A 19,476-nucleotide genomic window follows, 5' to 3' on the forward strand; every position below is an offset into this window, starting at 1 on the left:
TATTTCGAAATTCTTGATTGAAATTGGGTCTTGATTTTTTTTGAAAATTCGTCATGGTTTTGTTTAGAAATGGTGATCACATAAGGTTTACACATTTATACAAGCATTATAACGGGATGCTGAGTGCATTTAGAATGGTTTTGGTTTAAAGGGTGGGTTGCCATACCGAACCATCAAACCCGAAGTCTGTGGAGAGGCTCGCGCCAAACAAGAGTAAGGCCGATTCCTAGTCCATTTCCTCAAGTAGTGAAGGTCCTTGATACAAACAAGAGTAAGCATCATGGTATGGATGACGTCAATCGCTATCCATCTTTAGGCCCAAATAAGAATTAGGACCGTTTAGACGGGACGATTGGTCGAATGGGTTGGGTTGGGCCTAGGAAGGCCGAATTAAACGGTCTAGGAAGACCGAGTTTATGAAAACCGACAATTGTCTTGTACAAACTATTCCCTAACCTTGTTCAAGTTTCACCCTTGGCTACACGTAAGTGTATTATCCCCAGCGGAGTCGCCAAACTGTGGACAGCGGGCCGCCCACTGGGCGCTTGGTGAGAAACGAGACAAGCGTTTGCATTTTGTATGGAGTCGCCACCAATTTTTATGGGAAATTGGGAAGTTCGAATACCTCGTGTCATGTCAAGACACAAAGTAGTGACATGAACACTAAGCAATCGTTACCCTTAGCATTCTATGTCTAGAATGACTCTCGTGGATGCCAATGAACACGGGTGCTCACGGAGATCTGGAGTAAGGGGTGAGGGTACGTATTAGGAAGCTCTTTTGATCGAACACCTAATCCCGCCCGCCTCGATAGCGGCCTCTACTAATGATTAGGGAAGTTATTTATACTCAATATATCGTCGGCTACAATGCATGCAATGCAACATCCATAGATTAATCCTAACATGTGAGAATTAGACTAAGTCGGTTGACATGTAATTAGCAAACAATTGGGTCGAAGTTGGGATTTAAGGTTCATTTACATGTGAGAAACATACAAATGATACAAAATACAATAATAAATATAAATTACAATAAAGAAAATTACAATAATTACATTGGAATAGGCGATTTATGTCGAAAATACCGCTAAAACGGATGATTTGAGAAAAATAAACAAAGAAAATAAAACAAATAAATACGAACAGGAATTAGCGTGATATTACGATTATTAGTTGATTAATACGTAAACTAAACAAACTAGGTCAAGGCAGAAACGGAGTTGGGGACGAGAAATCATCTGGAACAAAGCGCGAAGAAGCTGCGCCCTTTGGAAGAGCGCGGCGATTCTTTGCGTACATTCCAAGGGTGAGTTCTTTGTGAAGCGAAGCGCAAATCGTTAAGGTTAATTGGTAAATTAATGGATTGATTGATTACGATATTAGACTCGGATGAAAGTGATTAATGAATTATTTACATATGATTGAGGTCATAAAACAGTAAAACATGGATGAGACGGAAATAAACGGATTAATTACAAGGAATAATGATTAATGAATTAACAAACTAACTAAACAAATTAATTAGGCTAGATATGAGGGATTAATGACAAGTTAATGACGAATATGTGAATAAACAGATGGAAATATATCAAAGGCGAATCCCAGAAACCCAATATGAACAAATTGAATTTCTAAAACCCAGATTTGAATTTAATGACGAAAACCCGCAAATATTGGATTATAAGGGATTTAAGTCGGATTTATGATGAATTATATGAATGAATGATGAATTATATACATGTGATTATTGGTGACGATGAAGAAATACAGAACAAACGAATACAAATAAAACAAGAAAACGAATTACGGAGGACGACGAAGAAGAAAGGAAGCGAGGAGCTGCGGCGGCCTCACGAAGAGGCGCGCGCAGAGGCTGCGCTCCTTCGAAGAGGCGCAGCAGTTGCTGCGTCCTTTCTCGACGGTTATCTACTGGAAATCCGCAAAAACAGGTTTTAATAAAGGGTTTTAGAAATCGATTTTAATGGTACTTTCGACGTAAACCTTACAATTGATTATACAATAAATAAAATACAATAAATAAAGAGAGATTACACCCTCAGACTTACATGTTGACGGAACGAGAAAGACTAAGAATATCGATTAGTGAAAGCTCGACGCGAATGCAAAGAGAGTGCCCTCGTAAGAGGAAAACGATTGATTAATTTAAGTTGATTGAGTGTAGTTGGTCAAATTGGTCGGTCATGCAACGGAGAGGCTGGTACCCGGAAAGATCCGAGCTTACGTGGTCGAATGTTCAAGCACGTAGGCGCCAATTAGTAAGAACGAAGTCTAGAATGCAAAGGGAGAAGAGAAGGGCGGACACTCGCGTGAGAAATATGAGGAACGAAAGCTCCTATTTATACTAATCACGTGAAGAAATAGGGTTTCGGAGACTCTTTGGAAGTGAATCTCGGAAAGATATAAAAAAGATACGTAAACCATGCAAAGAAGGGCATGGGAAGAGGCGCGGCGAACCTGCGTCTCTTGGAAGAGGCGCAGCAAGACTTTGCGTCTATTCCGGGGAGGTTTCCTCACGCTTAAGAAAGATTTCGCGTTTAAGTTATGGTAGGACGGAAATAATTCGATTATCTTTTGAATATTACGAGATATTATTTGCCAAAAGATAAAATTTGAGAAATATGGAATAGAAATATCCGGAACATTCCGAACATTCGACTGGATTTAACGATTATCGAGAAAATGGAGACGGTTTTTGACCCGGACTCCGAATGTACTCTAATTACTGCCAAAACGACCGTATCGGCACGTAGATGACATTTAAGAGGTTGACATTAATATTTGAGCAATCACTTGACGATAATCTTACGAACTGTCACTAATCGTTCCGCGAATCAAACATGCGGCCCAATCATCACCGGGTGGTTTGCGAGAGGTGCAGAAACGAGGTGTCTACACCTACTAGCTTCCCAATACGTTCTCATGCAAGGAGAGTTGTACAAAAGAACACCTCTTGGTGTAATCCTACGTTGCCTTGATCATTCACAGGCACGGAAAGTAATGGAAGAAGTCCACGATGGAGAATGCGGTCCTCACATGAGTGGGCCCATGATGGCAAAGAAGATCACACGTTTGGGGTATTATTGGACCACAATGGAATCCGATTGCATCAAATACGTAAGACATTGCCACAACTGCAAAATCTTCGGGAATGTACAACATGTCCCTCCTTCATTGCTCAATACGATGACATCTCCTTGGCCATTTTCTGCCTCGGGAATTGATATAATCAGGAAAATAACCCCAGCCGGAACGGGAGGTCACTGTTTCATCCTAGTGGCAATCGACTATTTCACCAAATGGGTAGAAGCGGCTTCCTACACTAGTCTCACGGCTAAAAACGTGGCAAAGTTCATACAAAACATCATCTGTCGATACGGTTGCCCACATGAGATCATTAGGGATAATGGATTACATTTCCAAGATGAGACTGAGCAATTGCTAGCCAAGTACAAAATTAGGCATCACCACCCTTCGCCCTATAGACCACAGACTAATGGCGCGGTAGAGGCAGCAAACAAGAACGTTGTCACAATTCTCAAGAAAATGATTGACAACTATCGAGATTGGCCAAGCAAGATACCCTTTGCTTTGTTGGGATATCGCACATCTGTTAGGACGCCCACTGGGGCCACTCCTTTCTATTTGACCTACGGTATGGAAGCTGTACAACCAGTCGAGGTAGAAATACCATCATTGCGTATCTTATTCGAAAGTCAAATCCCGGAAGCCGATTGGAAGAGGGATAGATATGAAGAGCTCATCCTCCTGGATGAACGTAGGCTACGCGCCTTGCATAATGTCCAAACATACTGATGCCCGTCGTTGTGTGCACCAAAAATAAATTTATAATTCCAACTACAACTATAGCTAGCGGCAGTCGGGTCGAACCATAGAGAGGCAGGTGTAATAATTAGCTGTCTAATTCTAGTCTTAGGGTAAGAATTGTGTGGGGGGTTTGAGTTGAATTGGTCTATAACTAATGGCAAATAAACGAGCTAATAAAAATAATAGATTAAATCAAATAATAAAAAGGGGTACTAAGATGGCCGGTTCACTGTAGTTTCGGCGGCAGCGGCTAGGTAGGTCTAAAACAAATCACGTGAGTCGGGAAAATAAGAGGTCCTCTCGATCCACTCCTAACAAGTAGCATCTTTCGATCTCGCTACGAGTCCCTAATATCACTAGTACTGACTCTCGTCCTGAAAAGTGACTAAAAATCTAAACTTTACTTATCTTTCGATCTTAGCATAGTTTAGTCATTTTAATTGGTAGTCTAACAACTTTCCCTATCTTTCTATCTAATGGGTCGGTCATATACTAAGAATTCAACTAGTCGCATGCATTCGATTCGTCAAATGTAACAATTAAAACAATTAAAACGAAACACAGCTCACATGGCCAGTCGATCGACCAGGGAACCCAGTCGATCGACCGGCTTGCGATTTCATGTCTACATAATTCTAATGCCGCCTAATCTACAGATTCCCTACATCCTAGCACGAATAATTTAGCTACTCATGATATTGATAAAAACAACAACAATATTAATGAATAAAACTACTGGATTCATGCTTAAAATAGTTAAATAACAAATAACAATAAACGATAATCGACTTCGGGAAATTAACTAGCAATTCTATACTATTAACGAAATATAAGCAATGAAACTGAATAAGAGCAGAGGAATACCGAATGGAATCGCAGAGAATAAAGATCCAAAAACCGAATGCAATTGTAAATTGGATGAAACAATATTGAAAACCCTAATTATTTGATATTCTAAAACCTAGGTCAAACTGAATAAAAACTCGATACCTCAAGCTTAATGTCAGGTTACGTTATATATGAATATAACGTAACATTATTCGCAAAACCTAATACACATTGGGCTTCCTTATTCTCGATCTTTTAATTCACGTCTGAATTAGCGGTGTGGTTGATCGACCAAGGTAACCGGTCGATCGACTGGGCTGCAGTGTACAGTAGCTCCTGTGGCTCGTGCTCTGGTCGATCGACCATAGAGGTCAGTCGATCGACTGCTTTAGCTGATAGTCCGCTTCTAATTCTTCATAAAGTTGTCTTTCGGGATTCGAAACGCGCACCAAGTTCATTTCTCGAGTGTCTACTTCATGTAAAATGCATGGCAAGGTACTCAGGGACGGATTTAGTTCAATATCTACTCATTTCCGCGTAAATCTACAATATTACATAAAAATACGAAAGTAGACGAAATGGGGCAAATAGTAGCATAAACTACACAAATGAGCTCTGAAATGCGTGTAAAATGGGGTGTAAAACATCATATTTAGGACACGCATCAAACTTCCCCAAACCAAACCCTTGCTTGTCCCCAAGCAAGAACTAGACTCGATTCTAGAACCCTAATGAAACGAGTTCATTCTCAGAGAGAAATACAAACCGATGAGCCTAAACCAATTTAAAGCAACAACCAACAATCAATTAGAAATGTGAATCATGCAAACGAGTTATGAAGTCGTCAAAAACTGCTGAACCGTCAACGATAGAGAATTATCAATATGGACTCTCACGGGTCGCTCAAATCACTCAATAAATAAAGGTGAGTATATGTAAAAGATAGAAAGAATTTACTTTGTAGTGACTCTCACCTAATTACGACCTATAAGAACATGCCTGCAATATAATATGAAAATGATCTCTACAACCGTTCATACGCATTCCAACCAAACAAATGACCATGACACATGCCGAGGTAAATAAGGGATATGTGAGGTAATGGGCAAGAAGAGGCAAAACATTTATGGGAACGTGGAGGTACAGATGATCAAGCTAGTACCCTAACAAAACCATATGACAATATCCAACTTTTTGCTCAAAATCTTCGATATAACCGGTGCTATTAGCAAGCACAAAACTCACAATCTCCGTAGTAATCAATCAACTAACTCCCCATAAGATACAAATGCAACATGGGAGCAAAAATCGCCATATAATAAAGACTTTGAATTATGCGAATTGATTTTTTTCTTTTCCTTCTCGGGCATCAGTCGATCGACCAGGATGGTCAGTCGATCGACCACGTCTACAGTACAGTACACTTTTTTTTTCTTTTTCCAATCATTTTTTCTTTTCTCTTCTTTTTTTCCTTTCCAATTTTTTTCTTTCTTTCCTTTTTCCAACTTCCCAACTTCATCTGAAAATGAGCATATGCCACCAAAAACGAAGTAACAACCCCAAGAACGTAAACTACTAGCTTGACAAGGGCAGGCTAAATGTAGGACGTAGTAATGGGACAAAAAGGCTGTTTTTGGCAGTGTGGAGCTTATGGGCAAAATGAATAAAGGAAAACCTCTACCACATGTGTCAACTAACCACAAACCGAATGTATACAGGTATTAAGCAGATCAAATTCATATTTATGCATATTTATGTAACATGTCTCATAAGGAGAACTACTCACAATCCTAGATAAACTGGTCATGAATGTCACCAGTTATAGGCTCTAAATCTCAGAGAATGATGTAGTTTGCCAAAAATCAAAGTCAAGTTTCATGTCCAGCAAATAATTTAACAAAAACTCATAGACTATGCATATTTGATTCTACTAATAACATGTCGATTAGCAAGGCTTAGGCATAAACAGATGCAAATGCAATGTCATCATTGAAATACTACCGTTCCGACTCGACCTATATGCTAAAATAAACATGCAATTTTTTTGAAATTTTTTTGAAATTTTTTCAATTTTTTTTTTTTGAATTTTTTGTATATATAAAGGAAAATAAACAACAATGCAAGACAAAATGTAAACGTGAATGCAAGCAAATGAAATGCAACGCAAAACTCTTCTCCAAACCAAATCGCACAATGTCCCCATTGTGCAAAATCATATAATGAAATAACAGGAAAACGGGAATTTGCGTAAATTAACTACATAACGCATGAAGTAAGAACTCGAAAACTCACAAGACTTTAAGCGCAGCAAAAAGAAACCTCCCCAAACCAGCGTGAGCTATGAGGTTTCAGTAGCTAGCAGTGCTACCAATAAGTACCTAAAAAGACAACAAATCACGCATAAAACAAAGAAAGCAAAGTGGACGCGGTAATTATGTTCAAAAATTAAAAACGGAAGAAAACAGAAATATGGCGGAAAATAAAGAGGAGAGAAGACTCCCTTAAGTCCGCAAAACGACCAAACACAGCAGGGGAAAGGTCGAAAACAAATATAGCAGCGGGCAACGGTCGATCGACCACCTCACCCAGTCGATCGACTAGAATGTCAGGAATAGAAGCTCCTGGTACTGTGCAGCCAGTCGATCGACCATACAGACCAGTTGATCGACTGGAATAGCTGCTGCAACCTTCTGATTTCTTCGAATTAGCTCACTGACTTGAGCTAATATGGTCTATATACCTGTAAAAGCACATAATAACGCGCCCAAAATTGCGCAAATCCCAGAGTAGCCGACTAAAGTGTTTAAAATCCTAAGCAAACGTATTAAAATGCGAAGTCTCGCGCACACGAAAACAATAAAAAGTCTTAAAAAGCAATAAAATGAAAGTTTGAAAAAGCATGTGATCAACTAATAGTTGATCAAGAATGGCCACGGAATGGCCCACTTGGTTGGCTTCTGGCTACAAGAGGTAGCCTTAACAGTGCTCCTCTTCTCAGCTGCACTCTTCTCAACTCCGACATCTGCAGGACTCAACGGATCAATAGGTCGGACATCTTCCCACTCAATGACCTCCTCTAGCTCATCAAAGTCCAAGTTGGACTCCCTCACGTTGACCGGCTCATCTTCAAGCTCCTCATCAGTGCCATAGCTAAGACATCCTAAGCCGCATCTTGAGACGATTGGCTCCTGCACAGCTGGAGCAATATGCAGCTCTTTCTTCCCCAAACCAGCTCCTGCAATATCAGAAATAGACGAATCTTCCTCCAATTTGCTCCCAATCTAGGGCGGAGGGGTTACAACAGGAATAGGCGTAGAGACAGGCATATCAGGAAGCACAAAATAGGATTTCTTTTCAGAAACCGTATTACAAGTTATTGGCCACATAGGGTCTTTCTTCTTAGATGTCTGGGCAAAGACAATAGAGTGCTTTCCTACCTTAAAGGTCAAAGTCCCTGAACCAACATCTATAACTGCACCAGCAGTGTGCAGAAATGGTCTACCCAATATGATAGGAATGTGAGCATCCTCGGGCATATCCAGTACAACGAAGTCAACAGGGAAAAAGAACTTTCCTATTTGCACGGGAATGACCTCTAAGACTCCTATTGGCTGGACCGTAGATCGGTCAGCCATCTGTACTGTCATGTTGGTAACTGCAAACCTAGTCAATTTGAGCTTCCTAGCAAGACTCAAGGGCATTACACTAATACTGGCTCCTAGGTCACACAAGGCCTTCTCAATAGAAAAGGTGCCAATACTACATGGAACTGAAAAACTACCCGGGTCTTCTAGCTTATGGGGTGCAGTATGGGTCAAATAAGAGCATGATTCCTCAGTTAGTGCGACAGTGTGCACAGTTTCAAGTGACTTCTTTTTAGATAAGAGTTGCTTCATGAATTTCATATAAGCAGGCACTTGATTTACTACCTCAAGAAAAGGAACTTGTATATTTAAGCTACGGATAACATTTTCAAACTTATTAAATGATACATGTTCCTTCGTCGGCATCAATCTCTCCGGATAAGGGGCTGTAAGAAGTAACTTAGCCCTCTCTTCTAAATCTCTCATGCCAGCATCGGTGGACTTAGGCAGAAAGTCCATAACCTTCTCCTTGTTGTAGCTTGACCCTTCTTCAGACCGTCTCAAATGTGAACCATTAATCGACAAAGGGTCGTACTTCGAAACCGGAACGGACCCATCAGCATTCGGGTCTGGCCTCAATATTTTCGGGGCAGTAGTACCCCGAAACAGGTGGTCCCTCAAGTTATCGGGCATCGGAGGACGAAAAGAATCACCTTCAGCAGCTTGGTCAGTCGATCGACCATGTTGCTCAGTCGATCGGCCCGAGTTCTCAGATTCCGAAAAGTTTGTCTCTTTGCGCGGACTGGTCGATCGACTGGGTATGTCAGTCGATCGACTGACATACCTGCTGATCGTCTTTTTCTTGTTATTAATTGTTACAGCTTTCTTTTGACTCGGTTCCGCCTCATCTTTTTCAGTGACATCCTCAACCATAGCGGGCCCATCAAGGGTAGACCCACTCCTCAAGGTAATTGCATTTAAGGTCACCTTTTGATAAGTTTGAGTCGGTAAATGTCCCGGAGCTCGAGTTGTATTCTTGCTAGCCAATTGGGCAATTTGGCTCTCTAACATCTTCATCCCGGCCTCTCTAGCTTGGGTCTCCTTCAGCAATAAGTTCTTCAATTCGGCAAACTCAGAATTTTGGGATTGCTGTTGCTACTGAGGGACATATGGAGGCTTTTGGAACTGTTGTTGCTTTGAGGGGGTACATAATTCTGCTGCTGCTGCTGCTGTGGAGGTTGAGTCGGATTCAAGACATTTTGGCGGCTCCACCTCAGATTCGGATGGACATTCGGCTCATAGTAAGTGTTTGTCTGCCTATAATGTTGAAAGGCAGCACAAGACTCAAAGGGATTAGGACAGTTGTCTGAAACATGTCCCTCAGTTCCACATCTTTTGCAGACGAAAGGACCGTCTGAAACAGTATTCACATGGTAGATCCCTCCTTTTGAAGCTCCTCCCAACTCGTACTTATCAAATCTCGCCGTGAGAGCCTCTAATGCAGCTATAGAAGGAGATTCAGCAACTCTCCTTTGATTTCCCCTGGAATTTCCATACTCAGCTTTATGGGTGGCCAAGTCATCAATGATTTTCCACCCCTTAGTCTCTCCCATATTCTCCTGGAATCTGCCATTAGCCGCCGCATCCAAGATAGATCTCTGATCGTCATAGAGCCCATTGTAGAACTGATTGCATAAGCTCCATTTCTCAAACCCATGATGCGGAATGGTTCGCACCAGCTTCTTGAAACGGACCCATGCCTCATGAAAGTTCTCATCAGGCCCCTGTTTAAATCTTGTGATCTGAGCTCTAATAGCATTCGTCTTCGAGGCAGAGAAATATTTCTTATAAAATGCTAAGGCCAGCGAATTCCAGTCAGTGATTCCATTAGCAGCTCGGTCCAGGTCTCTGTACCACTCCCTTGCAGCATCGCGGAGTGAGAATATAAACATTGTCTCCTTCACCTGGTCCTGGGTCACACCGGTCGGCGGGGGTATAGAGCAGCAATAATCAATAAATATCTCCATATGCTTGGCTGCATCTTCATTTGCAGCTCCCCCGAATTGGTTTCTCTCAACCAAGTTTGTATAAGAAGGCTTCGGTTCCAATTTTCTATCAGCTCCCGGTAATTCGAATTCCTTATATAGATTTGCAGCTGTCGGCTCAGAGTGACTTGCTATAGTCGCTTCTTCAGCCATTTCTAGAAAATCTGGAGATGTGACGGTCTCAGCTGATGAAGTGGAAATGGGAGATGAAGGTGGGTCCTCCTCGAATAGCTCGTTCTCGTAGTAACTAGACAGAGTACTCAGCTCTTCCTCTGTCGGCAATATCCTAGATGATCGTCTCAACTCGCGCAAAGTCTTCTCAATCTCAGGATTGAACGGTACTAATTCACCACCCTGTGACTTGCGCATAAGAGGAAACTACAAAAAGAATATGAGAATAGCTTAAGGAACGAATGTCCCTTAAACTAAGAAACAGACTAAAATAAAACAACTAAAAATTAGAACAATTGCCTCCCCAGCAACGGCGCCAAAATTTTATGCCCGTCGTTGTGTGCACAAAAAATAAATTTATAATTCCAACTACAACTATAGCTAGCGGCAGTCGGGTCGAACCACAGAGAGGCAGATGTAATAATTAGCTGTCTAATTCTAGTCTTAGGGTAACAATTGTGTGGGGGGTTTGAGTTGAATTGGTCTATAACTAATGGCAAATAAACGAGCTAATAAAAGAAATAGATTAAATCAAATAATAAAAAGGGGTACTAAGATGGTCGGTTCACTGTAGTTTCGGCGGCAGCGGCTAGGTAGGTCAAAAACAAATCACGTGAGTCGGGAAAATAAGAGGTCCTCTCGGTCCACTCCTAACAAGTAGCATCTTTCGATCTCGCTACGGGTCCCTAATATCACTAGTACTGACTCTCGTCCTGAAAAGTGACTAAAATCTAAACTTTACCTATCTTTCGATCTTAGCATAGTTTAGTCATTTTAATTGGCAGTCTAACAACTTTCCCTATCTTTCGATCTAATGGGTCGGTCATATACTAAGCATTCAACTAGTCGAATGCATTCGATTCGTCAAATGTAACAATTAAAACAATTAAAACGAAACACAGCTCACGTGGCCAGTCGATCGACCAGGGAACCCAGTCGATCGACCGACATGTGATTTCAGGTCTACATAATTCTAATGCCGCCTAATCTACAGATTCCCTACATCCTAGCACGAACAATTTAGCTACTCATGATATTGATAAAAACAACAACAATATTAATGAATAAAACTACTGGATTCATGCTTAAAATAGTTAAATAACAAATAACAATAAACGATAATCGGCTTCGGGAATTTAACTAGCAATTATATACTATTAACGAAATATAAGCAATGAAACTGAATAAGAGCAGGAGAATACCGAACGAAATTGCAGAGAATAAAGATCCAAAAACCGAATGCAATTGTAAATTGGATGAAACAATATTGAAAACCCTAATTATTTGATATTCTAAAAGCTAGGTCAAACTGAATAAAAACTCGATACCTCAAGCTTAATGTCAGGTTACGTTATATATGAATATAACGTAACATTATTCGCAAAACCTAATACACATTGGGCTTCCTTATTCTCGATCTTTTAATTCACGTCTGAATTAGCGGTGTGGTCGATCGACCAAGGTGACCGGTCGATCGACTGGGCTGCAGTGTACAGTAGCTCCCGTGACTCGTGCTCTGGTCGATCGACCATAGAGGTCAGTCGATCGACTGCTTTAGCTGATAGTCCGCTTCTAATTCTTCATAAAGTTGTCTTTCGGGCTTCGAAACGCGCACCAAGTTCATTTCTCGAGTCTCTACTTCATGTCAAATGCAATGCAAGGTACTCAGGGACGGATTTAGCTCAATATCTACTCATTTCCGCGTAAATATGCAATATTACATAAAAATACGAAAGTAGACGAAATGGGGCAAATAGTAGCATAAACTACACAAATGAAATCTGAAATGCGTGTAAAATGGGGTGTAAAACATCATATTTAGGACACGCGTCACATACCAAGCACGTATCAAACGAGCCTTCATCAAAAGGGTTAAGCCAAGAAACATTAAGGAAGGACACTTGGTACTCAAGTCGGTTATAGCTCTTTTACCTGTCGATCCACGGGGAAAATTTAAACCTAATTGGGTCGGACCATTTCTAGTCAAGTTCATACTTCCAGGGGGTGCGGTTAGAATCACAGACCTAGATGGGAATGAGTTTTCCAACCCGACAAACCTCGACCAACTAAAACGGTATTATGCCTAGAATAGGAACAAAAACGCGCCTCGCGTAACCTCACGTATCGCTCTTGTGGCACTAAATAAACGGCCCCTGGCCAAGCTAAAATAAGCCAATGTCACTCTGCTTTTGTATTTTGACAAATTTGTCATCCTCATATCATCAAATAAACTAAATTTGCACCTTAAGAGTAAGTAAAAAGCTCATGCTTATTTTCTAAAGTTCATTACAAGCTCTTGCTTAGAACATTTTTTCTTTTACATTTACTCGAACTACGCGCAAGGGTTTGATTTCATTTTCTTAATGAATACGTAGGCAATCCTTCACAGGATACAACCCATTATTTCAAAATGTAAATAGAAGGACATTTGCATTGCATTTGGAATTCGACAAGAATAATAAATAGAAAAATCACAACGGTTTCATAACCAATTAACCTTTTTTATTTCATTCACTTTCTAGTAATAATAATACGTTACATAATAAAAATAAAAATAAGGCTAGGATTCTAAAAACCCCCACCTTTTTATTACAACAACAATAATAATAATAATAATAATAATAATAATAATAATAATAATAAATAAAAATAAAGACTTGGGCTATTCCTCCACTTTCCCTTTGCCCTTGTCATTCTTGTCATACTTCTTGTCACGACCTCGAGCCGGACGCTCTCGCGCCACTTCGGACCTAATCACCAACGGTCTTTCTCGAGGCCTAGACTTCCCATTCTTGTCAATCACCTTGTCCACGACAGGAGAGGTCTTCGGTTTCTTCGAAGGATGAACAACTCGAAACCCGGCTTCCTCCTCTCCCTCAGTCAAATGCTTCTCTTTCTCCTTTTCCACCTCGCGCACCTTGTAGCCAACAGGCTCGCGCTTCCTCAATCTCTCGCGCTCTTCCGGAGTAGTAGCTTTCCTCCATCGCAGATAAGAATCCGACACCCATAAGGCATTAGCAGAAGAATTAAAGAACCACGCGTTTCTTTGGGCCCATTTAATGGCCCACTTCCTTCGACTCTCAGTAGTAAGCGCCACGACAGTCAGCGGGACAGTGTCAAGCTTCGGGATCGTCTTCTTTAGTCTAACCTGCCTCATCAACCTCTCCGGGAAGATACATACCATGAATTCCAAGTCAGGAATGCGCACAGATCGAGTAGGATCCAACGAAGACACTCCAAGGACAGATTTGAGGTGCCACCATGGTACGATCCACCTAATCAAGGGGCCATCATCACTCTTCAGCTTGTTTTCCCAATAATTGCAAAACCGAGTGAAGTCAACCATGTACAGCCTAGTCCTCATTGCGATCGAACTAGCATGATAAGAAGGAACATGAACTGGGGGCTCGATCAATCGAAGACGCTCCATAAGCCAAACCTACCAAAAGCGGGTATTAGAACGGAAAAAAAACGAAAAAAAAACGAATAGAAAAAAAAGAGAACAAAAAGAAGAACAAAAAGAACAAAAAAAAACGAAAAAAAAGGAAAGAAAAGAGAAAATGTTCTTTTACCTGCAGAATAACGGGACTTCCCAAGTACGGTAGGTCGCGGTTGGCTTTCCTATTATCCAAGCCCAACATGATCTCTCCTAGGCATAAACAAGCTGGGCTCCTACGCAGCTCCATTTGCTCAACTAGGCCAAGGAGGCGGGGATCACCTCTCAAGTCTTCATCAACATGCCCTTGGAGGACATACACATACAACAAACAAAATCCAAATGCCCTTCGCCTAGCAACATAAGAAACGGTGGGGTCGGCCCTGTTAATGAATCGGTCAATGAAGTCCAACATTCGCACTCCCTTCGAGGTCACTAAACGGTCCACCTCAATTCTAGTCAATCCAAGCAAGTCTCTAAAATTGCTCTTATAATCTTGCGAAGTAGAAGGAATGGCAGGCAAGTGTTCTGGATCCCACCCACCGATCGCAGCAATTTCTTTAGGAAATGGGCAAATGTCGCCTCCGGGGAAAGCAAAAACATGATAATTCGGGTCCCAATAATCAAGACAAGCATCTAAGAATGGTTTGACAACCTTGATAAGTTTCAAACTCAACAATGATCCAAGGTTATAAGCACCCATGTCGTACTTCTCCATGTTGGAAAACTCATTAGTCCACTCTTTTAGGCGAATCTCCAAAGTATTCATGATGAGTGATTATATTAAGAATTTTATGTACTAAAACGAAGAAGAGACGGGAGAATTGTGTGAATAAAAACTCTATCGACGTCTCTATTTATACTAAACTCTGTTTCCCAAAATCTGCCAGAATAGACACACCTGGGAACAGGCGCAGCACCTGCTGCGCCTCTTGAAAGGGACGCAGCTCATGCTGCGCCTCTTCCTCAGCAAGGTTTCTGTGATTTTCCGCGTTGGATCTTTCCTAAAATTCCTTGACGAATAATTTCCTATTCCTACGGGTTACTATTTTGGTAAATACGTGGAAGTTACCATATTTCATGTTTCCTAATTCTGCGGGCACACATTTCGAGGCAATATCAGCATTCCCGTCATTCTAACACACTTGTATATTTTCGTTTTAGGACATAATTTTCATTTTAATGTAATTCATTTTAGGAAATAATTTTCATTATAATTTAATATTTCTTTTATTCCTTTTTAATCATTTCATTTCTAACTTATAGGTTTCTATTTTTTTCTTTTTTTAGGGGTAACCCTCCCTACCGTCCGGTCATTTCCATTTCCGGCAATTTTTTGCATTTTTGCATCCTTGTCGAGTCTTTCGTCTCGCGCTAATTCAGGCCGTGTGTATATATAAATGTATGTTCTACGTGATTTCTATGTAAATTTCGGCAGCATGGCGGCATAAACCGTCATCTACCAAACCTGTTCAAAGCTAACCTGCAGATACAAGCAACGCAACCCAGCAGCAAAGGCACTCAGGCCATCATATACAAAAAAAAGGAAAATGTACCACAAACTAGGGGCTCGAGCCCCAAGCAAAGTCCAAAATGTCCAAAATGAAGGTCCAAAATATACAAATGTGCAAGATACAAACAACAACAAAGCAAAACTACTGCCGATCGCCCTCCAGCTCCGCAACTCTTGCCGCGAGAGCAACAACCTCGGCATCGCGAACCTCGAGCTCCCTCAACAAGCGAGCTGTCTTCTCCCGAGCCTGAGCCAACTCTCTCTCCAGCTCACGATCCCCCTGTAAATAACAAAATTAGCTCATGTCAATCATTTCAAGCAGTTATAATAGAAGTTGGAAAATCAAAATTCAAAAATGAAATAGGCGAAAAGTTCATACCTGATGACCTCGACCGCCGACAAGTGCCTCGACGGCAATAGCTTGCAGCCGGTTGACCACCCTCCATAACGCCACGAACCGAGACGGCGCAACCTGCATTTTCAAAAAGAGGTTCTCAATAATTGAATAAGTTCAATCAAATGTGTTCTTACACAAAAATTATGCAAATTAGAGGCTCACCCTCCGAATCGATCTGTCGCCAATCGGCCAGGCTAGCATCCGTCACAGCCACGTCAAAGTCACGCAGCTCGGAGATCGTCGTCCTCCCGGTCGCGTCAGTGTACTCGAGGGTCTCGGGGTACTCTGGGGGCTCGATGCCCGCCCCCGCAACCTCCTGCAAAGTCAGATATTTCTCGTTATTTGATGATCTTTCATCATATTCTCATAATCAAGGATAAAGAAGGATAAATATGCTTACCACAACCGGCCAGTACGCCAACCTCCCGTAAAGAAACGCCGAGTAGTCCTCACCAGGAAGCAGGAGGGCGTCACCACCAACGCCAGCCAAGTCAGCCTCCCTCTCAGCCTCAGAATGCTCCCTGAACATCATCCTAGGAGGGTCGATGGGAACCGTCAACACATCCCGGGAGCACTGACGAGCCAAGCGCTCGCCCAAGTACCACACAGGACACATCGATGTCCTCAGTAGCAGCCGGCTCGAGCTCCTAGGATGAAGGACCTCAGCCACAAAAGGAGGCGCTCCAGCGTACTCCTCCCAAGGCCTGGGCACCCACTAGGAAAAGACAAACAAGGAATCATTCTTATGATCGATTAAAGGCAATATAGAAGCAAAATGAATACAAGTAAGATGCTCACGCTGTCCAGCTGAAGAGTGTAGGGTAATATCCGTATAAAATCCATAAATTTTAGGACTATAACGCAAATTTAACATGTGAATATGGTCATAAACGAAATATACAAGAGAAACAATAAAGATTAAGAATCAACCTCGGGTCCTAGTGCAAATCGGCAAAATGATCAGAAATCAATGTAGATTTCCTCCTAATTGTTGCACCCAAGACCGTCTGAGACTATGCCCCTTGTGCTAGAAAGTATTCTCTAATTGCCTTGCAATATTGAGAGAATTGTTGTGAGTTTTGCTAGATGTGAGATCTAGGTTTCAGAGGAAATTTTTCCAAAACCCTAGTTTTTGTTTCAAATGAATCAGTTTTGGGGCAAAAGGAGAGAGGCTCTCTCCTTTTGTCTTGTTCGGCCAAACCGAGATCCCAGGGGAGGGAGTGGGCTTTCACTTCCTCCTTATTTTAACTCATAGTCCAGCTCGAAATTACTAAAATGTATATGACGGGTTTTCAATTATAAATCGTCATTGGTTATCGGTTATTAACGTATCAACTGGTAACATGACTCAGTTAATATATTAATACACGTCCGACAAAGACAATATTGTATAATTAAATAAATTCAATATACATTAATTAAATATAAATCGTTTATATTCAATTTACGAATTAATTGCTTAATTCATATTAGCCATTATTATTTAATCCGTATTAAATAATTATCTCAACATCGCGTTTGACTAATTACTAGTCAATAACTCCGACTAACTGTTTAGTCAACTTAGGCATCAACATGACTGTATTTTCATAACGTCACATCTCTCAGACGTATCCTATAGGTGTGACTTTTAGGGACCAGTTGATCACCGCCATCTGTATGACAATAGCGTCAAACTTATCTAGCAAGCCAACCGTTATTGATAAATGTGGACCAACTGATTATAATACAAAAGTATACCCTTTGATCCTTTTAGAGATTTATAAGTCCTTGCACTAACTGTAGAGGACACCAGCCCCAACAAGCTCCCACTTGTCCGTACAAGTGTACGTGCAATGACGTTATCCGCACTCACTGGAGGACACAAGCTCCAACAAACTCCCACTTGTCCGTACAAGTGTATGTGCGATAACCGATTCTCATATTCATTTAAAATTTCTCCCACTCAATGTAAAACAATTTGCAGATCCGGATCTGCAAAGGTCGTATTTTACAATCGATCTGTATCTAGAGTGGTTTCCCCGACTAGAGAGTAACTTAACTGATAAAACGAATCCGTATCCGAGCATGGCCATGCATTTCAGTTAAAGCTCCTCGAGTGGCCCTGAGAAATATCGAGTACCTGATAAAGGCTGAATATTTCCTTCAACTCGACCCCTGCCGATATAAGCACAGCATGAAATGACCCAGAAAATATCTACTTGGCCCCCTGTTACGGATGACCGTGAGAAAGAAACCAAAGTCACCCAAAATCTGCCTTAATCTCAAGAGACAGTCGATAGTCAAAAGAATCAACTCTTAGGATCACCATGGAGGTCCTATCCACGACCTGGCACCGAATGTTATAAAACATTTAGGACTCCACGTCGATTTCACAATTGTGTCCTACGAGATATCCGTATAAATCGCCTCTGTGATTGGTCAGTCAACCTTTTGACTTATGGCTCATTGAACCCACCATCAACCAACGTCACAAAATAATTACCTTGAGTTATCAGCTCACGTGGGCAATTAAGGACCAAAAATATAATGTTTGTTCAGTTCACTTTGTGGTGTTCAAAATTGTCATACAAAACCACATGAAAAACAAAATATATAAATATCAAAACGATGAGGTCGTATAGAGTACAAAAGAGAATGAATCTAATCCATAAAAGAGTACTACAAATCAGGAACACGTTTAATTCCCATGGAATTAACATGCCCTTCATGCTTATCTTGTCGTAATGGTTTAGTGAGAGGATCTGCTATATTATCATCTGTAGCAATCTTTTCTATCACTACTTCCTTTTGCTCCACGTAATCTCGGATTAGATGAGCTTTCCGTTGTACATGTCTAGACTTGTTGCTAGACTTGGGCTCCTTAGCTTGGAAGATGGCACCTCTATTGTCGCAATAGATGGTGATCGGGTCATTCGAACTAGGCACTACAGATAGTCCTTGTAAGAATTGACGCATCCATATCGCTTCCTTTGCGAGCCTTCGACGCGGCATAGTACTCGGACTCGTCGTAGAATCTCTTTGTAACACTTTGTTTGGAACTCTTCTAGCCGATGCAGCGCCATTAAGAGTAAAAACGAATCCAGATCGAGATTTCGAGTCATCTCGATCCGTTTGGAAGCTAGCATCTGCGTAACCGGTTGCGCATAGCTTTTGATCGCCTCCATAAGTCAATGCCCAATCTTTAGTCCTCCGTAGGTACTTAAGAATGTTCTTGACGGCCATCCAATATGATTCACCTGGATGCTATTGGAATCGATTTGTCATACTCAATGCATATGCCACGTCTGGACGTGTGCATATCATGGCATACATGATTGATCCTATAGCCGAGGCATAAGGAATCCGTGTCATGCGCTCTTTCTCTTCCGGTGTCTCTGGTGCCTGAGACTTGCTCAAATGTACCCCTGGAGCCATAGGAAGAAACCCCTTTTTGGAGTTAGTCATGCTGAATCTCTCTAGGATCTTGTCTATGTAAGACTCCTGACTGAGAGATAACATCCGACGTGATCTATCTCGATAGATGCGGATGCCCAGAATTCTTTGTGCCTCACCCAGATCTTTCATCTGGAAATGGTTCTTCAACCATACTTTTACCGAAGTTAAGAGAGGTATGTCATTCCCAATCAGGAGTATGTCGTCAACATACAATAT

General features: G+C 41.3%; 1 non-coding gene across 1 annotated transcript; it reads left to right on the forward strand.

Moving 5' to 3' along the window:
- The first annotated feature begins 9,970 nt into the window (after positions 1-9,970).
- LOC141625657 (small nucleolar RNA R71) lies at positions 9,971-10,077 on the forward strand. Its single transcript, XR_012535425.1, has one exon. It is a non-coding gene; the product is annotated as a small nucleolar RNA R71 (small nucleolar RNA).
- Positions 10,078-19,476: the final 9,399 nt, after the last annotated feature.

The sequence above is a fragment of the Silene latifolia genome, chromosome X (assembly GCF_048544455.1).
Source record: "Silene latifolia isolate original U9 population chromosome X, ASM4854445v1, whole genome shotgun sequence".
Lineage (NCBI taxonomy): Eukaryota > Viridiplantae > Streptophyta > Magnoliopsida > Caryophyllales > Caryophyllaceae > Silene > Silene latifolia.